The 20,000-nt window shown below is 52.2% G+C and overlaps 4 non-coding genes and 2 pseudogenes across 4 annotated transcripts; all 6 read right to left on the bottom strand.

Annotated features, from left to right (window-relative positions):
- LOC126977738 (large subunit ribosomal RNA) overlaps positions 1–1,089 on the bottom strand; it is a 4,377-nt pseudogene extending 3,288 nt beyond the window's left edge.
- A 539-nt stretch (positions 1,090–1,628) lies between these two features.
- Positions 1,629–1,785, bottom strand: LOC126977735 (5.8S ribosomal RNA). The gene has a single exon (XR_007732402.1). It is a non-coding gene; the product is annotated as a 5.8S ribosomal RNA (ribosomal RNA).
- Positions 1,786–2,162: 377 nt separating this feature from the next.
- LOC126977613 (small subunit ribosomal RNA) lies at positions 2,163–4,067 on the bottom strand. Its single transcript, XR_007732287.1, has one exon. It is a non-coding gene; the product is annotated as a small subunit ribosomal RNA (ribosomal RNA).
- A 2,747-nt stretch (positions 4,068–6,814) lies between these two features.
- On the bottom strand, positions 6,815–16,427 carry LOC126977766 (large subunit ribosomal RNA; annotated as a pseudogene).
- A 537-nt stretch (positions 16,428–16,964) lies between these two features.
- On the bottom strand, positions 16,965–17,121 carry LOC126977723 (5.8S ribosomal RNA). The gene has a single exon (XR_007732393.1). It is a non-coding gene; the product is annotated as a 5.8S ribosomal RNA (ribosomal RNA).
- A 377-nt stretch (positions 17,122–17,498) lies between these two features.
- On the bottom strand, positions 17,499–19,403 carry LOC126977677 (small subunit ribosomal RNA). Its single transcript, XR_007732351.1, has one exon. It is a non-coding gene; the product is annotated as a small subunit ribosomal RNA (ribosomal RNA).
- Positions 19,404–20,000: the final 597 nt, after the last annotated feature.

The raw sequence follows: 20,000 nt of genomic DNA, 5'->3' as shown, positions 1-20,000 counted from the left end.
GAGCGCGCCCGCATTCGCTGATTGGAAACGAGACGCCTCGGGAGTGCGAGAGATCGATTTTTGACGACCGACGCTCCATCCTCCCTGAGCGCGCGACAAGCGCGCGCCTTCACTTTCGTTGCGCCTTTCAGTTTTGTCTGTTTGAATTCATAACTCAATGACTCGCACACATGCTAGACTCCTTGGTCCGTGTTTCAAGACGGGTCCTGCGAGTGCCCGAAACAGTAACATCGCCGACTGATACGCGCACAGTCCGAGACTACACGGCTGCGACGACAGCGGCGTCGCGTCAGCATCCGCACAAGGGCAGGATGTCGACGACGACTCTCGCTCGCGTCGGGCCGGACGCGTCCCCGGATGGAGACGCGTGCGCGTTTCATGACAAGTACCGTCCGCCGCCGGCCGGCGATCGTCACGGTCGGACGGCTGTGCGCGTGAACGCGCAGCCGCCCGGCTCCCGGACAACGCTTAGGCCGAACAGACGAACGGGTCGCGATGCATAATGTGTACTAAGAGAGAAGTGCACGCCGTCCGGGTGCGTCAACGGCGGCGACCGGTGAACGCGAGCACGAGTCTCGCGCACATCGCGGCACGCCGCCGTACGCCCCGGAGTGACGATGAATCTCTCCGTTCGTTCATTCGAGTTTCGCAGGTTTACCCCTGAACGGTTTCACGTACTCTTGAACTCTCTCTTCAAAGTTCTTTTCAACTTTCCCTCACGGTACTTGTTCGCTATCGGTCTCGCGGTTATATTTAGCCTTAGATGGAGTTTACCACCCACTTAGGGCTGCACTCTCAAGCAACCCGACTCTGAGGAGAGTCCCTCTCGCGGACTCGCTCCGTCGCTACGGGCCTGGCACCCTCTATGGGAAAACGGCCCCGTTCAAGACGAACTTGGACGGGAGCGGCGACCGCGAGAAAGCGGAACCTCCCTAACACCACATGTCCCGCGACCGTGACGACCGCGGGATTCGGCGCTGGGCTTATCCCTGTTCGCTCGCCGCTACTGAGGGAATCCTGGTTAGTTTCTTTTCCTCCGCTTACTAATATGCTTAAATTCGGCGGGTGATCCTCCCTGATCTGAGGCCAACGATAAAAAGTATGAGGCAGACACGATATCCGTCAGCGCAGCGACACCGTCGTGCGCGCGCCGCCAATAAGTCTCAACGACGTATCGTCGACCCGCGCACGTACCGCGATCGAAGCGCCCTTCGGACGTCGAGTCCGCCTACTCGTTTGCACGCTCACGTCGGGCCGAAATAACACGTGCAGCGCACGGGACGCGAACCGAAGGCGCAGCCACGCACGCCGTTCACATAGAGAGCTCTGCATAGATTAATTAAAATTAATCACGAGATATCCGCGTGTGACAGCGAACGAGCGCGCCCCGGTACCGCGCCCGTCTCCGTGACCCACGTCGGGCGTGAGGCGGAGACGGCGTTGCACGCGAACAGCACCACGCGTTGCGGCTTATTTTACATTTTCGAACGGATCGAGCGGGCCCCGGAAAACCGGCGGGGTTTACCCGAGCCCGGCCCGAAGACCGTCACTCGTTTTACACGTTTTTTAGGCGCGCAAACAGTGTTGTCAGCATACAGCGACGGCGTCGTCGTATTCTTTTATGCAGCCGGCCCTCAGACAGGAGTGGTCCTGGATATTTCTCCACGGACCGCAATGTGCGTTCGAAATGTCGATGTTCAAATGTGTCCTGCAGTTCACACTATGACGCGCAGTTAACTGCGTTCTTCATCGACCCGCGAGCCAAGTGATCCACCGTTCAGGGTAATAGTTTTTATATTTAGAAAATACGTGAACGATCTCTGTGTGTAACAAAATATTATGTGACGCACGCATTGCGCGTACGTCGTGATCTCGACTCGCTTCGCACTCGACATGAGCGCGTCGCGAGACGCACGCGCGTCGCGTACATGCGAACCGCGCCCGCCGAAGCGTCGTGCCGGAGACGTCGTGCCGGACACCCCCCCCACTTGCGGCGGGAGATGTCAGCGCGCGCGCGGCAAACGCGACAACGGAGCACAGAGAGCACATCGCGAGCGCGAAAATAATCAGTGATTGACACGTGATTGAAGTTATCATCGTCAACAGTCGGCTGTGAGCGAAGCGTGTCGGCGACAACGCTCGCGCACGCGACCGTTACACGTTAATGATCCTTCCGCAGGTTCCCCTACGGAAACCTTGTTACGACTTTTACTTCCTCTAAATGATCAAGTTTGGTCAACTTCCCAGCAACGCCGACGGCCGCGAAGCCACCGCGTGTCGGTCCGAAGACCTCACTAAATCATTCAATCGGTAGTAGCGACGGGCGGTGTGTACAAAGGGCAGGGACGTAATCAACGCGAGCTTATGACTCGCGCTTACTAGGAATTCCTCGTTTATGGGGGATAATTGCAAACCCCAATCCCCAGCACGAAGGAGTTTCAACGGGTTGCCCGGGCCTCTAGGCCAGGGAGAACATGTTGATTCCTTCAGTGTAGCGCGCGTGCGGCCCAGGACATCTAAGGGCATCACAGACCTGTTATTGCTCAATCTCGTGCGGCTCGAAGCCGCCGGTCCCTCTAAGAAGAATTTTAATACGCCGCCAGTGAGTTGCGCGACCCTGAAGCCGCGCACACCTAAATGACGACGCCTATTTAGCAGGCTAGAGTCTCGTTCGTTACCGGAATTAACCAGACAAATCGCTCCACCAACTAAGAACGGCCATGCACCACCACCCACCGAATCAAGAAAGAGCTGTTAATCTGTCAATCCTTCCGGTGTCCGGGCCTGGTGAGATTTCCCGTGTTGAGTCAAATTAAGCCGCAGGCTCCACTCCTGGTGGTGCCCTTCCGTCAATTCCTTTAAGTTTCAGCTTTGCAACCATACTCCCCCCGGAGTCCAAAATCTTTGGTTTCCCGGAAGCTGCCCGCCGAGCCATTGTAGTAACGTCGGCGGATCGCTAGATGACATATTTACGGTTAGAACTAGGGCGGTATCTAATCGCCTTCGAACCTCTAACTTTCGTTCTTGATTGATGAAAACACCTTTGGCAAATGCTTTCGCTGATGTTCGTCTTGCGACGATCCAAGAATTTCACCTCTAACGTCGCAATACGAATGCCCCCAGTTATCCCTATTAATCATTACCTCGGAGTTCTGAAAACCAACAAAATAGAACCGAGATCATATTCTATTATTCCATGCACGAAATATTCAAGCGGCATTTTGAGCCCGCTTTGAGCACTCTAATTTGTTCAAAGTAAAATTGTCGGCCCATCTCGACACTCACTGAAGAGCACCGCGATAGGATTTTGATATTGAACCGGCGTTTTACCGCCGGCTCACCGACGATATGCTCCGCAGACGTGTCAGTATCACCGCGGATGCGATGCACCGACAGCGCGGCGCACAAATGCAACTACGAGCTTTTTAACCGCAACAATTTTAGTATACGCTATTGGAGCTGGAATTACCGCGGCTGCTGGCACCAGACTTGCCCTCCAATTGTTCCTCGTTAAAATATTTAAAGTGTACTCATTCCGATTACGAGGCCTCGTAAGAGTCCCGTATCGTTATTTTTCGTCACTACCTCCCCGTGCCGGGAGTGGGTAATTTGCGCGCCTGCTGCCTTCCTTGGATGTGGTAGCCGTTTCTCAGGCTCCCTCTCCGGAATCGAACCCTGATTCCCCGTTACCCGTGACAACCATGGTAGTCGCAGAAACTACCATCGAAAGTTGATAAGGCAGACATTTGAAAGATGCGTCGCCGGTACTGGACCATGCGATCGGCAAAAGTTATCCAGATTCATCAAAATTAACGACTTCGGACGCGAGGCCCTCCGTCGATTGGTTTTGATCTAATAAAAGCACTCATCCCATCACTGGTCAGAGCTCTGATTGCATGTATTAGCTCTAGAATTACCACAGTTATCCAAGTAACTGAGTAAGATCTAAGGAACCAAAACTGATATATTGAGCCATTCGCGGTATCGCCTTAATACGGCTTGCACTGAGACATGCATGGCTTAATCTTTGAGACAAGCATATAACTACTGGCAGGATCAACCAGGGAGCTGCTGCAAACAACGATTGTTGTGGCGCTCAGCGCGTCATGCGTCGCGATCTCCCCTTAGGGCGTCGCGACTATGACATCTTGAACATATCGTGAGATATCCGTTCGCGCACTGTATACTATATATCTCAAAGGCATACGGTGCGCGTTGAACGAATCATAAATCGGCGATGGGCCGATTGTATGTTATGAAAGTTCAGTAACGAGAGTCCCTTCGGGTAATAATAAAAATGATGACACGCAATAGAAGCGGTATCAACGTATTAATATCGGTACACGTCGTGATCACAAATCGGATCGACGCCCGGTGCTTGAGAGGAGCGTGAACGTCTCGCACGAGTGAAATGCGCGACGCGTTCCGGCTTGCGGGCCCTCACGTTAAAAATCTTAACAGAGGGAAACCGTCGAAGCCCAGTCGGCGTCTTGGTGCGCGCAAAAAATTTACACGATCGCTTTCAACGTGACGAGGATCGCCGCAGCGTATGATACTATAGAGAGAGTGAAGAGAGGAATTATGAGAAACGAAATCACAAAAAACCTTTCAAATCACCAAATCAAATATCATCCGCATAGGGAAACTCGAAAACGCTCGATCGACACAGCGCGGTGAGTCTGTCTCATTTTTTATATTGTAAAAAAAGAACATATAAAACAACGCGCGACACAAACACAGACACAGACACACCAGCTCTGCCCCGAGAGTACCAACAACCGTATTGTTATTATATCATCGTCGTTATCATCGCGCGCATTCACAAACTTACTCAAATATAAATATATATTAAATAAAATATGAATGACGATGACGACGACGAGAATAATAAAACAGCAGCAGTTGTTGTGGCTGGGGGTGGTGGTTGGTGTTGTGCGTTTTTGTATTTTTGTCGCGTGCGTTTTTCACTCTTTTTACAAGAAAAAACTTGAGCGGCGTTGAATTCGGCGTCGCGAACCGTTCGCTACGGACTCGACTCTCGACGCCGACTGCCGTATGTGTGGTGCACGCGAACGATATGAACGTGTAAACTCTCTGATATGTGAATAAAGTGATTTTGATTTGATTTTACTATTTATTAATAACATAATATTGAATATGCATTGCGGCTTCGAAGAAAAAATCGTTTTTTTTTTTTTTTTTTTTTTTACTTTATTAATAACGAGTACGATAATGATCAGTAATAAACGCGCGACACGTACATTTCATTTTCCCTCCGAAACCAAATAAAAAACCTCCAAAAAAAAATATATTTCAAATCAAATCAAAATTCTTATCATACATCAATCTTACTCACCCAAACTAAACATGCGTCTAAACGCAGCGCGAGACGAGCCAGCTACTTGATACTACCTAAGACAAGAACAAATTACGGCAAGCGTATGTTTATTTACGAGGGCGCACAACTTTTTAATAGTCTACCTTCATCTCTCAAAAAGATTAGGTCACTAAAAACATTTAAACGTGACCTATCAGACTATATTGTTTCAAAGTTTTTATAAAACACATGTCTGAAATTGTTTGTTATGTGACAGTGCCCTGTAAAAGTGTGTAATCTTAAATTTTGTGAAGAAGAATAAGTACTATAATGTGTAACATGTATGTACTGAACATCTAAAGAACGGCGGATAAATTATTACATCATATTTTTATGTTCTCATGTAAGTGACAATATTATGTTTTTAATGAGAAATAAATATCTTTAAACGTAATTCTTTCTTACTTACTTACTTACTTACCTATTTACTTACTTACTTAGTTGCTTACTTACTTACTTACGTACTTACTTACTTACTTAATCACATTCGTTTTTCGCGATTTTCAGCAAAACGGTAGGTAAGTTTTATCATAAAAGTATCTCGGACAAAAATTGTAGATCGTAAAATTATCCATTAAAAATGTATCAATACTTAGTGTTAGATTCAAAAAGTGAGTTTCCACGCCACCTATGAGGTAGTAGTGTACTTAGCGCGTTTTTATAAGTTTTTGAATAGTTATTATCTCAGAAACGGTGGCTCGTAGGAAAAAAAGTATCGGTACATTTTTTATAGATAATTTTATCACCTACACTTTTTCTCGTAGGTATTTTTATGATAAATTAATAATTAATAATTTATTTTATTTAATTTAAAAAAAAAAACGGACAGAACATGCAATTATTAGGGGACACGAATATTGGTCAAAAACTATAATGTTCTGGTGTACAAGGAACAAGAGAAAAGATGGAGACCGGCAGGGAGCGCCGCGCTCCTCGCGCTCGGCGGTACTCGTTATTGGAGAAAACAAGTAAGTGAGATATCCGTCCGGGGAGACCGGCAGGGAGCGCCGCGCTCCTCGCGCTAGGCGGTACTCGCTATTGAGGAATCGACCGTACCCGCTATTGGGGCCGATCGTACTCGCTTTTGGAATTTGCGCAGCGCGCCCAACACCACCGGAGCCGCCGCCGCCGCCGACGGCGATGTACACTTATCACAACACTCGACTCGACATAATAACCTGAAAATGATCGTACTCGTTATCATTAGAGTAGTCGCCGTGTACAACATCAACCACGTCTTTCAACTATAATAAATAATAATATATTGTAAAATTTTATAATCATGAGAAATCGCGTGACGCGTCCGTCACGACGAAATATCATGATAATATTATTTATATTATTATGTTATTATAATAATTATATGTTGGCGGCCTGTTGTTTGTTTGCACACACACACACACACAACTCTGCTTCTCGGCGACGATGCGTCCTCGGACGAATCACCTGGCGTAGGGCTGAGTCTCAACAGATCGCAGCACGACGCTGCTCTACCGAGCACAACACCCCGCCAGGAACGTAAGTCGTCTACAGACTATTCCGAGCCCCGACATCGAACTGAGGTAAATTCGAAACTTCGACGCCGTGGTGCACGTGTTAATACCGCTCGCACCGTTCGTCGCGTTCCAAATGGGCTTCGACGTCGCGTCTTACGAATAAAACGCGACTAGTAAAGTCACATTGTTTAGAGCCTCCCGACACTCGGGGCTCCACAGTGAGTATATCCTTGCCGGATTCGGCTAGGCTGGCTTCGGCCTTAGAGGCGTTCAGGCATAATCCCGCGGATGGTAGCTTCGCACCACCGGCCGCTCGGCCGAGTGCATGAACCAAATGTCCGAAACTGCGGTTCCTCTCGTACTGAGCAGTATTACTATCGCAACGACACGCCATCAGGAGGGTAAAACTAACCTGTCTCACGACGGTCTAAACCCAGCTCACGTTCCCTTTTGATGGGTGAACAATCCAACGCTTGGCGAATTTTGCTTCGCAATGATAGGAAGAGCCGACATCGAAGGATCAAAAAGCAACGTCGCTATGAACGCTTGGCCGCCACAAGCCAGTTATCCCTGTGGTAACTTTTCTGGCACCTCTTGCTAAAAACTCTTTATACTAAAGGATCGATAGGCCGTGCTTTCGCAGTCCCTATGCGTACTGAACATCTGGATCAAGCCAGCTTTTGCCCTTTTGCTCCACGCGAGGTTTCTGTCCTCGCTGAGCTGGCCTTAGGACACCTGCGTTATTCTTTGACAGATGTACCGCCCCAGTCAAACTCCCCGCCTGGCAGTGTCCTCGAACCGGATCACGCGGGAGTTGTACGGCGACGAGCGTTGCCGCCACGTCGCCACTCTGCACGCTTGGAACGAAACACCGTACGCCCGCCGATATTATCGACCGCGCACCGCTTCCGCCCAACCGAGTAAGTAATGAAACAATGAAAGTAGTGGTTTTTCAGCGACGACCGCGAACGATCTCCCACTTATGCTACACCTCTCATGTCTCCTTACAATGCCAGACTAGAGTCAAGCTCAACAGGGTCTTCTTTCCCCGCTGATTCTCCCAAGCCCGTTCCCTTGGCTGTGGTTTCGCTAGATAGTAGATAGGGACATAACCCACCTCCTTCCCATGGTCTTACCGACCTTTCGGTCATCAAGACCTAGGTACCGACCGAAACAGCGGGAGATGTACCGGATTTGAGGTCCGGCACATTTTCTTGACTCCCTACAAGTTCTCTTTTTTAATATGCGTCCCTAGATGGCCCTCTCCCCCTTTCTGGGGGCGGCCGACCACAGATACGGCTTCTTCGTCGCCGGGCTCTCCTTCTTCCTAATCTCCTCTTCTTCTCTTGGTCTTCCTTTCTCTGTCTTCGTCACCGTCTTGGTTTACCCCTCCATCACTCTCCTGACACGGTACCAACTTGCGGCATATCTCATCAGCCTGGAGAAATTCTCCTCAGAGGATACCAAGTCTCCGTAATAAACTGGTCCTGGTCTTGTCCTCGTTAGATGGTCCAGCATTTCGCCTCTTGCTTCCTCGTACAAGCTGCAATCCCACAGCACGTGGTCGCGGTTCTCGTCCGTCGCGCCACATGGACATGTGCCGTCCCCTTTTAGCCCCAGGTCCCTAAGCTTGCTGTTGAACTGCCCATGCCCCGTCAACAGCTGCGACGTGTAATGGTCGGGATGCACCCACGACGCCAGGAGTCTTTCCCCGACACATGGGAAGAAGCGTCTGAGTTCGCCACCTCTCTCCTCGCGTTCCCAGCGCTCCTGCCACATGTTCACCACTTCGGAGTGGATGTCCTTCTTTAATGACGCGAGCTCCTTTTTAACCCTATCGCCCCTGGTCGCCTCGATCTTGCCCGCACGATAAACTTCCAGGTCTGCCGGAAGTACCCCTGCTAAAACTGGCAGTGCGGCCGTGCTCGTGGAGCGGTACGCCTTGGTGAGCAGCACCAACGACGTTCGTTGAGTCCTGAGCAACCGACTCGACACCACATGCAAAAATGCCCTGTGATACCAGGTGCTTGCCGCGTAAGTCAAGGTTGCTACGAATGTCCCTCTATACAAGAGCTTAAGTGCCTTGTATCGTATGCCCCAAGAGGTTGAAGATACCCTAGCCATTTTGCCGAAACACTTCGCGGCTCGCTCCCCGATATCCAAGGCGTGCTCTGCAAATGATCCCTTACCATCAATTGTGATGCCCAGTATTTTTACATTATCGACCGCTGTGACAGATTGCCCGTTCATTCTGATGACCGGAGGTCGCCTGAGAGTTCCCTTTAAAGTTATAGACTTTGTTTTCCTGGGAGAAAAACTCAGCCGGTTTCTGACCCCCCAGTCTGTGATTTTCTCAAGCGCCGCCCGGGCATTGGCCTCGATATCCGCTCTGGAGTTCGCCTCTATGAGGAGCGTCACGTCATCCGCATACGCTACCATTCCCACCCCTGTTGGCATGCTCGTTTCCAAAAGGTCGTTCAACAACACGTTCCATAAAGTCGGGCCGAGCACTGAGCCCTGTGGACACCCCATAGTAGAGGTTTTCCACACTGCATCGGCTCCAACGAACATACCTACTCGTCGGTTGACGAAGTAGGAACTCAGACAACGGTAGATGTTGGGTGGGCAGCCTCCCTGCTTGTACTTAAGCAGTACCATTGGCCACCACGCGTTGTCGAAAGCCCCAGATATATCCAACGTGACACAGTAGATAGGGACAGCGGGAATCTCGTTAATCCATTCATGCGCGTCACTAATTAGATGACGAGGCATTTGGCTATTTCCTCCCGCTTCGTCGGTGTTTCGTGACCAATCCATTTTGATCATTAAGTTTTCACAAAAGGATTACTTGTAATCATTATGGATCCCCGAGGACACCACTGTCCCCCCCCACTGACGTTGCGAAAATTTCGCCGTGGTCCGGTTCGATGTTTCTACTGGGGACCAGTCTCCTGAGTCTTGCAACCCAGGGTAGGAACTGGCGGGAAGAACCGGCGGGTCCGGCGTCAACCCTTACCGCAGGAGCCCGGGCCCTGACTCTGGCCGATCGCTCAAGCGGTTCTCGGTCATCTGATTGAACCGCGTCCAATTCATACACGACCCTCTCAACGCAACAATCGAAACGCTATCGAAGAACAACTCCTTCAGCCGCAGCAGTTTCTTAAGATCCATATAGGATGCTCTGCTCCATACACCGCGCCAGGATATGGTGCAAGAGGTAACGCTGATCTTCGCTGCTCCGTGCAGTCCCAAACGGCTGCGTACCCTCTCGATCAAGTCACCGTGTTCGGCGTATTTATTACGCTTCTCACGATGGGCTTGATCGAGCGGGCGCTGGCCGGAGACTACCTGTGCGTCAACGATAACTCCCTCACCATCCCTTTTGCAAATGATGTCCGGCTTCCTAAGTCCTTTATCACCAGTCTGGACGTGGGGTTCCAGTTCAACGGTCCACCCTTGCTCCGATAACGCCGAGGCGAGTATCTTCACTACCCTGTTGTGTCTTTCTATCCGGCCGCCATGTGTTCTGAAACACTTTTGTATTATATGAGCCGTCGTCTCCCTGACCATGCAGCCTGCACGGCAGTTCGACTCAGGCTCCGAAATCTCTGATCTGCGTCCCCTAGTGGTTCTAATTCGGGACGGTAATGCATTTATGTGGCACTTAACAAAGTCCACATAATCGCGGCCGGTTATTTGGTGGCATTTCGCACGAATCCAGCGGGTGGATCCCTTAACCCGCGACGACTCCCGTAATTCATAGCCGTCTACTGATCCATGCAGTTTTTCTTTCCAGTACAGGGAGATAGACCTTTGGCCTGTTTTCGGGCAAACCGTTGACAACTTGGATAACATCTTCTTTGCCCACCGCATCTTGTTAATAATCCTTTTGGATTTAGCGGCGGCTGCGGCAGCCCCCCAATCCGACGCCCCCAACCTACCGTACCTACGTACGATGAGATCAGGAATCGCCGAACGAAAGGAGGGCACGCCTAGACCGCCGTCATTAACAGACGCGTGGTAATATCCGACAGCTGTATCCAATGGGAGCCTTAGCCATGACCGAATCGCCTTCCGGATTTCGATGTCGAGCATCCTTAGCCTGTCGTCCGTCACCTTCCCAAGTACGAGACCTTGTAGGAATCGGGGCAACAGGTGCCCTCTAAGGATTTCTAGTCGCTGTTGCGGCTTAAGTGGGGCCTTTGTTATGTTCTTTAATGCCTTTTTTATGTCTTGCTCTAACATCACTGATCCAGCCGGAGTGAAGTCGACTCCGAGATAGCGCCATCTTTCCACACAAGTGGCTTGCCTGATCCACTTCGCGCCCACCTTAAAGGTGTTTTCGGCGATGTAATGGATCTTCTTAGTGTGTCCATCTGGCACTAACGAAAGCACGGCGCTTTTCGAACGGTTCAGATGGAGGCCCATCATCATTCCAACCCTGTGCACCACATCGATGGACTCCTGGAGTCCCGCCTTTGTGCTCGCGATTAGCACGAGGTCATCGGCGTACGCTAGGGCGGAGATGATCTCCGTTCCTAGACGGTACCCTACCCCTGGAGGCAAGGAAGCCAGTATAATGTCCATCGCCATGTTGAACAGGATCGGAGACAGCGGGTCCCCCTGCCGAACTCCCTTCCCCACTTTCACAGGGTCACTCGTCCCCTCCGAAGTCGCCAACGTAGTGAGGGCTGTTCGGTAAAGGCGAGCAACGTAGTCACAGAAAGCCATGGGTAGGCCTCTCTCCACAAGTAGCTTGACAAGCGCCTCATGCGACACTGTGTCAAAGGCCTTGGAGAAATCTAGCACAGCCACATGACATTCCCGCAACTTGCTCCTGCTATCCCCCAGAACCGTATCCAACACCGCTGTGTTCTCTAGGCAGCCGTCGGCGTGGACGAATCCTCGCTGACGATAGTCCGGGGGGCAACAATTCAAAATTCTCCGAGCCAAGAGACTATGCATATGCCTCAGCGGTATCGACGCAATCGAAATTGGCCGGTAGTCGCCGGGGCCCGCAGGCTCCTCTTTCTTTGGCACGAAGATAGTTCTGCTTTGTCGCAGTAGTTCTGGGATTTCGCCTATCCTCATCCATTCGTTGAAGAGGTCCGCCTTGGATTGCAGGGGTATACTACGCCAGTCGTCAGGCGTAATGCCGTCAGGACCTGGCGCAGTTCGAAGATCGATACGGGCCTTTCTGATCTCTTGAGCAGAAAATGGGGCCCAGAGCTGGGAATAGTCGCGCGTGCCTCCGTGCCGCTCTTTCAGCCGTACGGCCTTCAGAGCTTCCGGTGTGGGCCCAGCAGCGGTCGACACTGCCTCAAGTATAGGCTGCCAATATGACACCATATCCCCAAGAGAGTGCTTCACGCCCCTGGTTGCACCATCTATTACCTCAGCTGCAGCACGTCTTCGTGATTTTTTGAATATCTCCTGAATCTTAGCGTACTCTTCGCGCCTCCGCTTTCGCGAAGTCATCTTCAAGCCGGTGGCGTTTCCGGACTTGTGGGTTTTCTTCCGCCGCCCCCTACCTCGTGACTCCAGGCTCATCCGCATCTTCCGTGCCGCCTCCCTCTCGCAGAGTAGTTTGGCAAGCAGTTCCGACGCGTCTGGCCTATCCGAAGTCAGTTCGGCGAAGGGGTCATCAAGGTCAGTGGTTTGCACTCTAGAGTCGGTTGTCGGCTGGTCTTCCACGGGCGTCGTTGCTTCGCGGGACAGCTCCACCTCCCTGACGGTGGCCGCAATCCGCATCTCCTCTACGTACTCGAGCACTTTGCTTTTGTACGCAGCGGAGCGCCTTTGGCCCTTAATCGCCTCCACAGTCCTTCCGGAACCTGAGAGACGAGCCGCCAGGGTAATATTGGTGCACTTCCCGGTCTCCACAATTAATCCCGCTTCAGTACGCGCCAACATCGTCAACTCTTCATCGCTCCACCTCCTCTTTACCCTATCTGTAGGGGCGGCTTCGGCGTTCGAATGCACCGGGTGGGCCCTTCGTTTATGGACGCCCAGCCCGATAGCAGTATTAAATGGTCGTGTACAAATCGGACACGTGAACTGGAGATGACCACCGCTCGGCGATCGACCAGATTCAGCGTCCGGGTTTATAATCGAGATGCTCTCTGACTCCTGCGGGAGGTCAGAGGTCAAATCCACTGCCGTGGTACGGCCCACATAATTTGACAAAGCTTTCTCTTAGATTGTCGGCCGTGGGGGCTGCTAACCCTTCACAGCCGATTCGTACGCGGCTTTCGCTAGGCTCCTCCCGAAGGGCCGCTGTACTTGAGCACCCGTAAACGGGCACCCCATCGGAGCTCATTGGGGGCTCACCCCCAATGCATCACCCGCTATGTGGTGTGGATCGTACAGGTGATAATGCACGCTCCCCGCCCAGCCTCCAGGCAAGCCTGTTGACCTAGCAGTAGAGCATGCTCCTCGCTTGAAAGCCAGGGAACGCGGCGAGGTTCAGCACTCTGGCAGTTGATGGCTGAAAGGATGTTTTGGCGTTCCCCCTCCCCCCAAAATGGATATTTCTATCCAACGTTAGTTAAGAGCGGCGGCACCGCGTGCAGGTCGTGGGTAGGAGTTGGGCTTCACTAATGCAACTGCACTTTACGCGCAGCGCATTAGCTCTTCCCCATTGCAAAGGGTAGTGCACGCACGTCATCGCCTCAAAGAGACTCAGTCTATGATCCCCCGTCCACAGTATTTTGCCAGCAAACCCATGAACGGGCCGTACACCCCCAGTGGAGCAACTCGGACTCTCCAGCCCGTTAGGGCCCTGCTCCGGGAGCATTAGCGTGTTGCAGTTAAGAGAGTCATAGTTACTCCCGCCGTTTACCCGCGCTTGCTTGAATTTCTTCACGTTGACATTCAGAGCACTGGGCAGAAATCACATTGCGTCAACACCCGCGAGGGCCATCGCAATGCTTTGTTTTAATTAGACAGTCGGATTCCCCTTGTCCGTGCCAGTTCTGAGCTGACCGTTGAACGGCGGTCGTACAGTACCGCGCCGATCGCGCACGAGACGAAACCGACGCGGACTTACGGCTAGGAAGATCCGCGAAAGGCCGGAACGCGGGTCCGGATTCAGCACGACGCGCGAGACCACCTTGCGATGGAGACACGCGCGAGCATCGACCAGGCCCGGCACCGGCCGCATCCGCTTCCCGTCCAAACCCGACACGCCCCGGTCCTCAGAGCCAATCCTTATTCCGAAGTTACGGATCCAATTTGCCGACTTCCCTTACCTACATTATTCTATCGACTAGAGGCTCTTCACCTTGGAGACCTGCTGCGGATATGGGTACGAGCCGGCGCGACATCTCCACGTACATCCCTCACCTGAATTTTCAAGGTCCGCAGAGAGTATCCGGACACCGCCGCAAATGCGGTGCTCTTCGCGTTCCGAACCATATCTCCCTTCTATAGGATTCCATGGAACTCGAACGCTCAGGCAGAAAAGAAAACTCTTCCCGGACCACTCGGCGGCGTCTTCAGGCCACTTTGGGTTACCCCGTCGAACACTCGCTTGAGAAACGAGAGAACGATTATTGAAACGGTTCCGCTGCCGGGTTCCGGAATAGGAACCGGATTCCCTTTCGCTCAAAGGGCGTTATTTATCATATACACAAAATATATATAAACACGCCGCATCGACATAAGATCTCTCCTTGAGCTTAGGATCGACTGACTCGCGAGCAACTACTGTTCACGCGAAACCCTTCTCCACGTCAGTCCTCCAGGGCCTCGCTGGAGTATTTGCTACTACCACCAAGATCTGCACCGACGGAGGCTCCAGGCGGGCTCACGCCCAGACCCTTCTGCGCACTCCGCCGCGCACGTCCTACTCGTTACGGCATAATACGCGTGCGCTTTGACACGCACGCGCCGATTGCCGGTAACGGTAGTGTATAGGCAAAACGCTTCAGCGCCATCCATTTTCAGGGCTGGTCGCTTCGGCAGGTGAGTCGTTGCACACTCCTTAGCGGATTCCGACTTCCATGGCCACCGTCCTGCTGTCATGAGCGACCAACGCCTTTCATGGTGTCCCATGAGCGTTTTTTAGGCGCCTTAACACTACGTTTGGTTCATCCCACAGCGCCAGTTCTGCTTACCAAAATTGGCCCACTTGGCACCGTCATCAGATCTCCGGCTTCATCGTTCGAGTAAGCCGGAGTTCTCACCCATTTAAAGTTTGAGAATAGGTTGAGGTCGTTTCGGCCCCAATGCCTCTAATCATTCGCTTTACCGGATGAGACTGTTACGAGTCGACGCCAGCTATCCTGAGGGAAACTTCGGACGGAACCAGCTACTAGATGGTTCGATTAGTCTTTCGCCCCTATACCCAGTTCCGACGATCGATTTGCACGTCAGAATCGCTACGGTCCTCCATCAGGGTTTCCCCTGACTTCGACCTGACCAGGCATAGTTCACCATCTTTCGGGTCCCAGCATCTGTGCTCAGAGCGCGCCCGCATTCGCTGATTGGAAACGAGACGCCTCGGGAGTGCGAGAGATCGATTTTTGACGACCGACGCTCCATCCTCCCTGAGCGCGCGACAAGCGCGCGCCTTCACTTTCGTTGCGCCTTTCAGTTTTGTCTGTTTGAATTCATAACTCAATGACTCGCACACATGCTAGACTCCTTGGTCCGTGTTTCAAGACGGGTCCTGCGAGTGCCCGAAACAGTAACATCGCCGACTGATACGCGCACAGTCCGAGACTACACGGCTGCGACGACAGCGGCGTCGCGTCAGCATCCGCACAAGGGCAGGATGTCGACGACGACTCTCGCTCGCGTCGGGCCGGACGCGTCCCCGGATGGAGACGCGTGCGCGTTTCATGACAAGTACCGTCCGCCGCCGGCCGGCGATCGTCACGGTCGGACGGCTGTGCGCGTGAACGCGCAGCCGCCCGGCTCCCGGACAACGCTTAGGCCGAACAGACGAACGGGTCGCGATGCATAATGTGTACTAAGAGAGAAGTGCACGCCGTCCGGGTGCGTCAACGGCGGCGACCGGTGAACGCGAGCACGAGTCTCGCGCACATCGCGGCACGCCGCCGTACGCCCCGGAGTGACGATGAATCTCTCCGTTCGTTCATTCGAGTTTCGCAGGTTTACCCCTGAACGGTTTCACGTACTCTTGAACTCTCTCTTCAAAGTTCTTTTCAACTTTCCCTCACGGTACTTGTTCGCTATCGGTCTCGCGGTTATATTTAGCCTTAGATGGAGTTTACCACCCACTTAGGGCTGCACTCTCAAGCAACCCGACTCTGAGGAGAGTCCCTCTCGCGGACTCGCTCCGTCGCTACGGGCCTGGCACCCTCTATGGGAAAACGGCCCCGTTCAAGACGAACTTGGACGGGAGCGGCGACCGCGAGAAAGCGGAACCTCCCTAACACCACATGTCCCGCGACCGTGACGACCGCGGGATTCGGCGCTGGGCTTATCCCTGTTCGCTCGCCGCTACTGAGGGAATCCTGGTTAGTTTCTTTTCCTCCGCTTACTAATATGCTTAAATTCGGCGGGTGATCCTCCCTGATCTGAGGCCAACGATAAAAAGTATGAGGCAGACACGATATCCGTCAGCGCAGCGACACCGTCGTGCGCGCGCCGCCAATAAGTCTCAACGACGTATCGTCGACCCGCGCACGTACCGCGATCGAAGCGCCCTTCGGACGTCGAGTCCGCCTACTCGTTTGCACGCTCACGTCGGGCCGAAATAACACGTGCAGCGCACGGGACGCGAACCGAAGGCGCAGCCACGCACGCCGTTCACATAGAGAGCTCTGCATAGATTAATTAAAATTAATCACGAGATATCCGCGTGTGACAGCGAACGAGCGCCCCGGTACCGCGCCCGTCTCCGTGACCCACGTCGGGCGTGAGGCGGAGACGGCGTTGCACGCGAACAGCACCACGCGTTGCGGCTTATTTTACATTTTCGAACGGATCGAGCGGGCCCCGGAAAACCGGCGGGGTTTACCCGAGCCCGGCCCGAAGACCGTCACTCGTTTTACACGTTTTTTAGGCGCGCAAACAGTGTTGTCAGCATACAGCGACGGCGTCGTCGTATTCTTTTATGCAGCCGGCCCTCAGACAGGAGTGGTCCTGGATATTTCTCCACGGACCGCAATGTGCGTTCGAAATGTCGATGTTCAAATGTGTCCTGCAGTTCACACTATGACGCGCAGTTAACTGCGTTCTTCATCGACCCGCGAGCCAAGTGATCCACCGTTCAGGGTAATAGTTTTTATATTTAGAAAATACGTGAACGATCTCTGTGTGTAACAAAATATTATGTGACGCACGCATTGCGCGTACGTCGTGATCTCGACTCGCTTCGCACTCGACATGAGCGCGTCGCGAGACGCACGCGCGTCGCGTACATGCGAACCGCGCCCGCCGAAGCGTCGTGCCGGAGACGTCGTGCCGGACACCCCCCCCACTTGCGGCGGGAGATGTCAGCGCGCGCGCGGCAAACGCGACAACGGAGCACAGAGAGCACATCGCGAGCGCGAAAATAATCAGTGATTGACACGTGATTGAAGTTATCATCGTCAACAGTCGGCTGTGAGCGAAGCGTGTCGGCGACAACGCTCGCGCACGCGACCGTTACACGTTAATGATCCTTCCGCAGGTTCCCCTACGGAAACCTTGTTACGACTTTTACTTCCTCTAAATGATCAAGTTTGGTCAACTTCCCAGCAACGCCGACGGCCGCGAAGCCACCGCGTGTCGGTCCGAAGACCTCACTAAATCATTCAATCGGTAGTAGCGACGGGCGGTGTGTACAAAGGGCAGGGACGTAATCAACGCGAGCTTATGACTCGCGCTTACTAGGAATTCCTCGTTTATGGGGGATAATTGCAAACCCCAATCCCCAGCACGAAGGAGTTTCAACGGGTTGCCCGGGCCTCTAGGCCAGGGAGAACATGTTGATTCCTTCAGTGTAGCGCGCGTGCGGCCCAGGACATCTAAGGGCATCACAGACCTGTTATTGCTCAATCTCGTGCGGCTCGAAGCCGCCGGTCCCTCTAAGAAGAATTTTAATACGCCGCCAGTGAGTTGCGCGACCCTGAAGCCGCGCACACCTAAATGACGACGCCTATTTAGCAGGCCAGAGTCTCGTTCGTTATCGGAATCAACCAGACAAATCACTCCACCAACCAGGAACGGCCATGCACCACCACCCATTGAATCAAGAAAGAGCTATCAATCTGTCAATCCTTTCAATGTCCGGGCCTGGTGAGATTTCCCGTGTTGAGTCAAATTAAGCCGCAGGCTCCACTCCTGGTGGTGCCCTTCCGTCAATTCCTTTAAGTTTCAGCTTTGCAACCATACTCCCCCCGGAGTCCAAAATCTTTGGTTTCCCGGAAGCTGCCCGCCGAGCCATTGTAGTAACGTCGGCGGATCGCTAGATGACATATTTACGGTTAGAACTAGGGCGGTATCTAATCGCCTTCGAACCTCTAACTTTCGTTCTTGATTGATGAAAACACCTTTGGCAAATGCTTTCGCTGATGTTCGTCTTGCGACGATCCAAGAATTTCACCTCTAACGTCGCAATACGAATGCCCCCAGTTATCCCTATTAATCATTACCTCGGAGTTCTGAAAACCAACAAAATAGAACCGAGATCATATTCTATTATTCCATGCACGAAATATTCAAGCGGCATTTTGAGCCCGCTTTGAGCACTCTAATTTGTTCAAAGTAAAATTGTCGGCCCATCTCGACACTCACTGAAGAGCACCGCGATAGGATTTTGATATTGAACCGGCGTTTTACCGCCGGCTCACCGACGATATGCTCCGCAGACGTGTCAGTATCACCGCGGATGCGATGCACCGACAGCGCGGCGCACAAATGCAACTACGAGCTTTTTAACCGCAACAATTTTAGTATACGCTATTGGAGCTGGAATTACCGCGGCTGCTGGCACCAGACTTGCCCTCCAATTGTTCCTCGTTAAAATATTTAAAGTGTACTCATTCCGATTACGAGGCCTCGTAAGAGTCCCGTATCGTTATTTTTCGTCACTACCTCCCCGTGCCGGGAGTGGGTAATTTGCGCGCCTGCTGCCTTCCTTGGATGTGGTAGCCGTTTCTCAGGCTCCCTCTCCGGAATCGAACCCTGATTCCCCGTTACCCGTGACAACCATGGTAGTCGCAGAAACTACCATCGAAAGTTGATAAGGCAGACATTTGAAAGATGCGTCGCCGGTACTGGACCATGCGATCGGCAAAAGTTATCCAGATTCATCAAAATTAACGACTTCGGACGCGAGGCCCTCCGTCGATTGGTTTTGATCTAATAAAAGCACTCATCCCATCACTGGTCAGAGCTCTGATTGCATGTATTAGCTCTAGAATTACCACAGTTATCCAAGTAACTGAGTAAGATCTAAGGAACCAAAACTGATATATTGAGCCATTCGCGGTATCGCCTTAATACGGCTTGCACTGAGACATGCATGGCTTAATCTTTGAGACAAGCATATAACTACTGGCAGGATCAACCAGGGAGCTGCTGCAAACAACGATTGTTGTCGCGCTCAGCGCGTCATGCGTCGCGATCTCCCCTTAGGGCGTCGCGACTATGACATCTTGAACATATCGTGAGATATCCGTTCGCGCACTGTATACTATATATCTCAAAGGCATACGGTGCGCGTTGAACGAATCATAAATCGGCGATGGGCCGATTGTATGTTATGAAAGTTCAGTAACGAGAGTCCCTTCGGGTAATAATAAAAATGATGACACGCAATAGAAGCGGTATCAACGTATTAATATCGGTACACGTCGTGATCACAAATCGGATCGACGCCCGGTGCTTGAGAGGAGCGTGAACGTCTCGCACGAGTGAAATGCGCGACGCGTTCCGGCTTGCGGGCCCTCACGTTAAAAATCTTAACAGAGGGAAACCGTCGAAGCCCAGTCGGCGTCTTGGTGCGCGCAAAAAATTTACACGATCGCTTTCAACGTGACGAGGATCGCCGCAGCGTATGATACTATAGAGAGAGTGAAGAGAGGAATTATGAGAAACGAAATCACAAAAAACCTTTCAAATCACCAAATCAAATATCATCCGCATAGGGAAACTCGAAAACGCTCGATCGA

Source organism: Leptidea sinapis, chromosome 45 (assembly GCF_905404315.1).
Source record: "Leptidea sinapis chromosome 45, ilLepSina1.1, whole genome shotgun sequence".
Lineage (NCBI taxonomy): Eukaryota > Metazoa > Arthropoda > Insecta > Lepidoptera > Pieridae > Leptidea > Leptidea sinapis.
The sequence above is the reverse complement of the archived record's forward strand: the minus strand, read 5'-3'. Positions and strand labels throughout refer to the sequence as shown.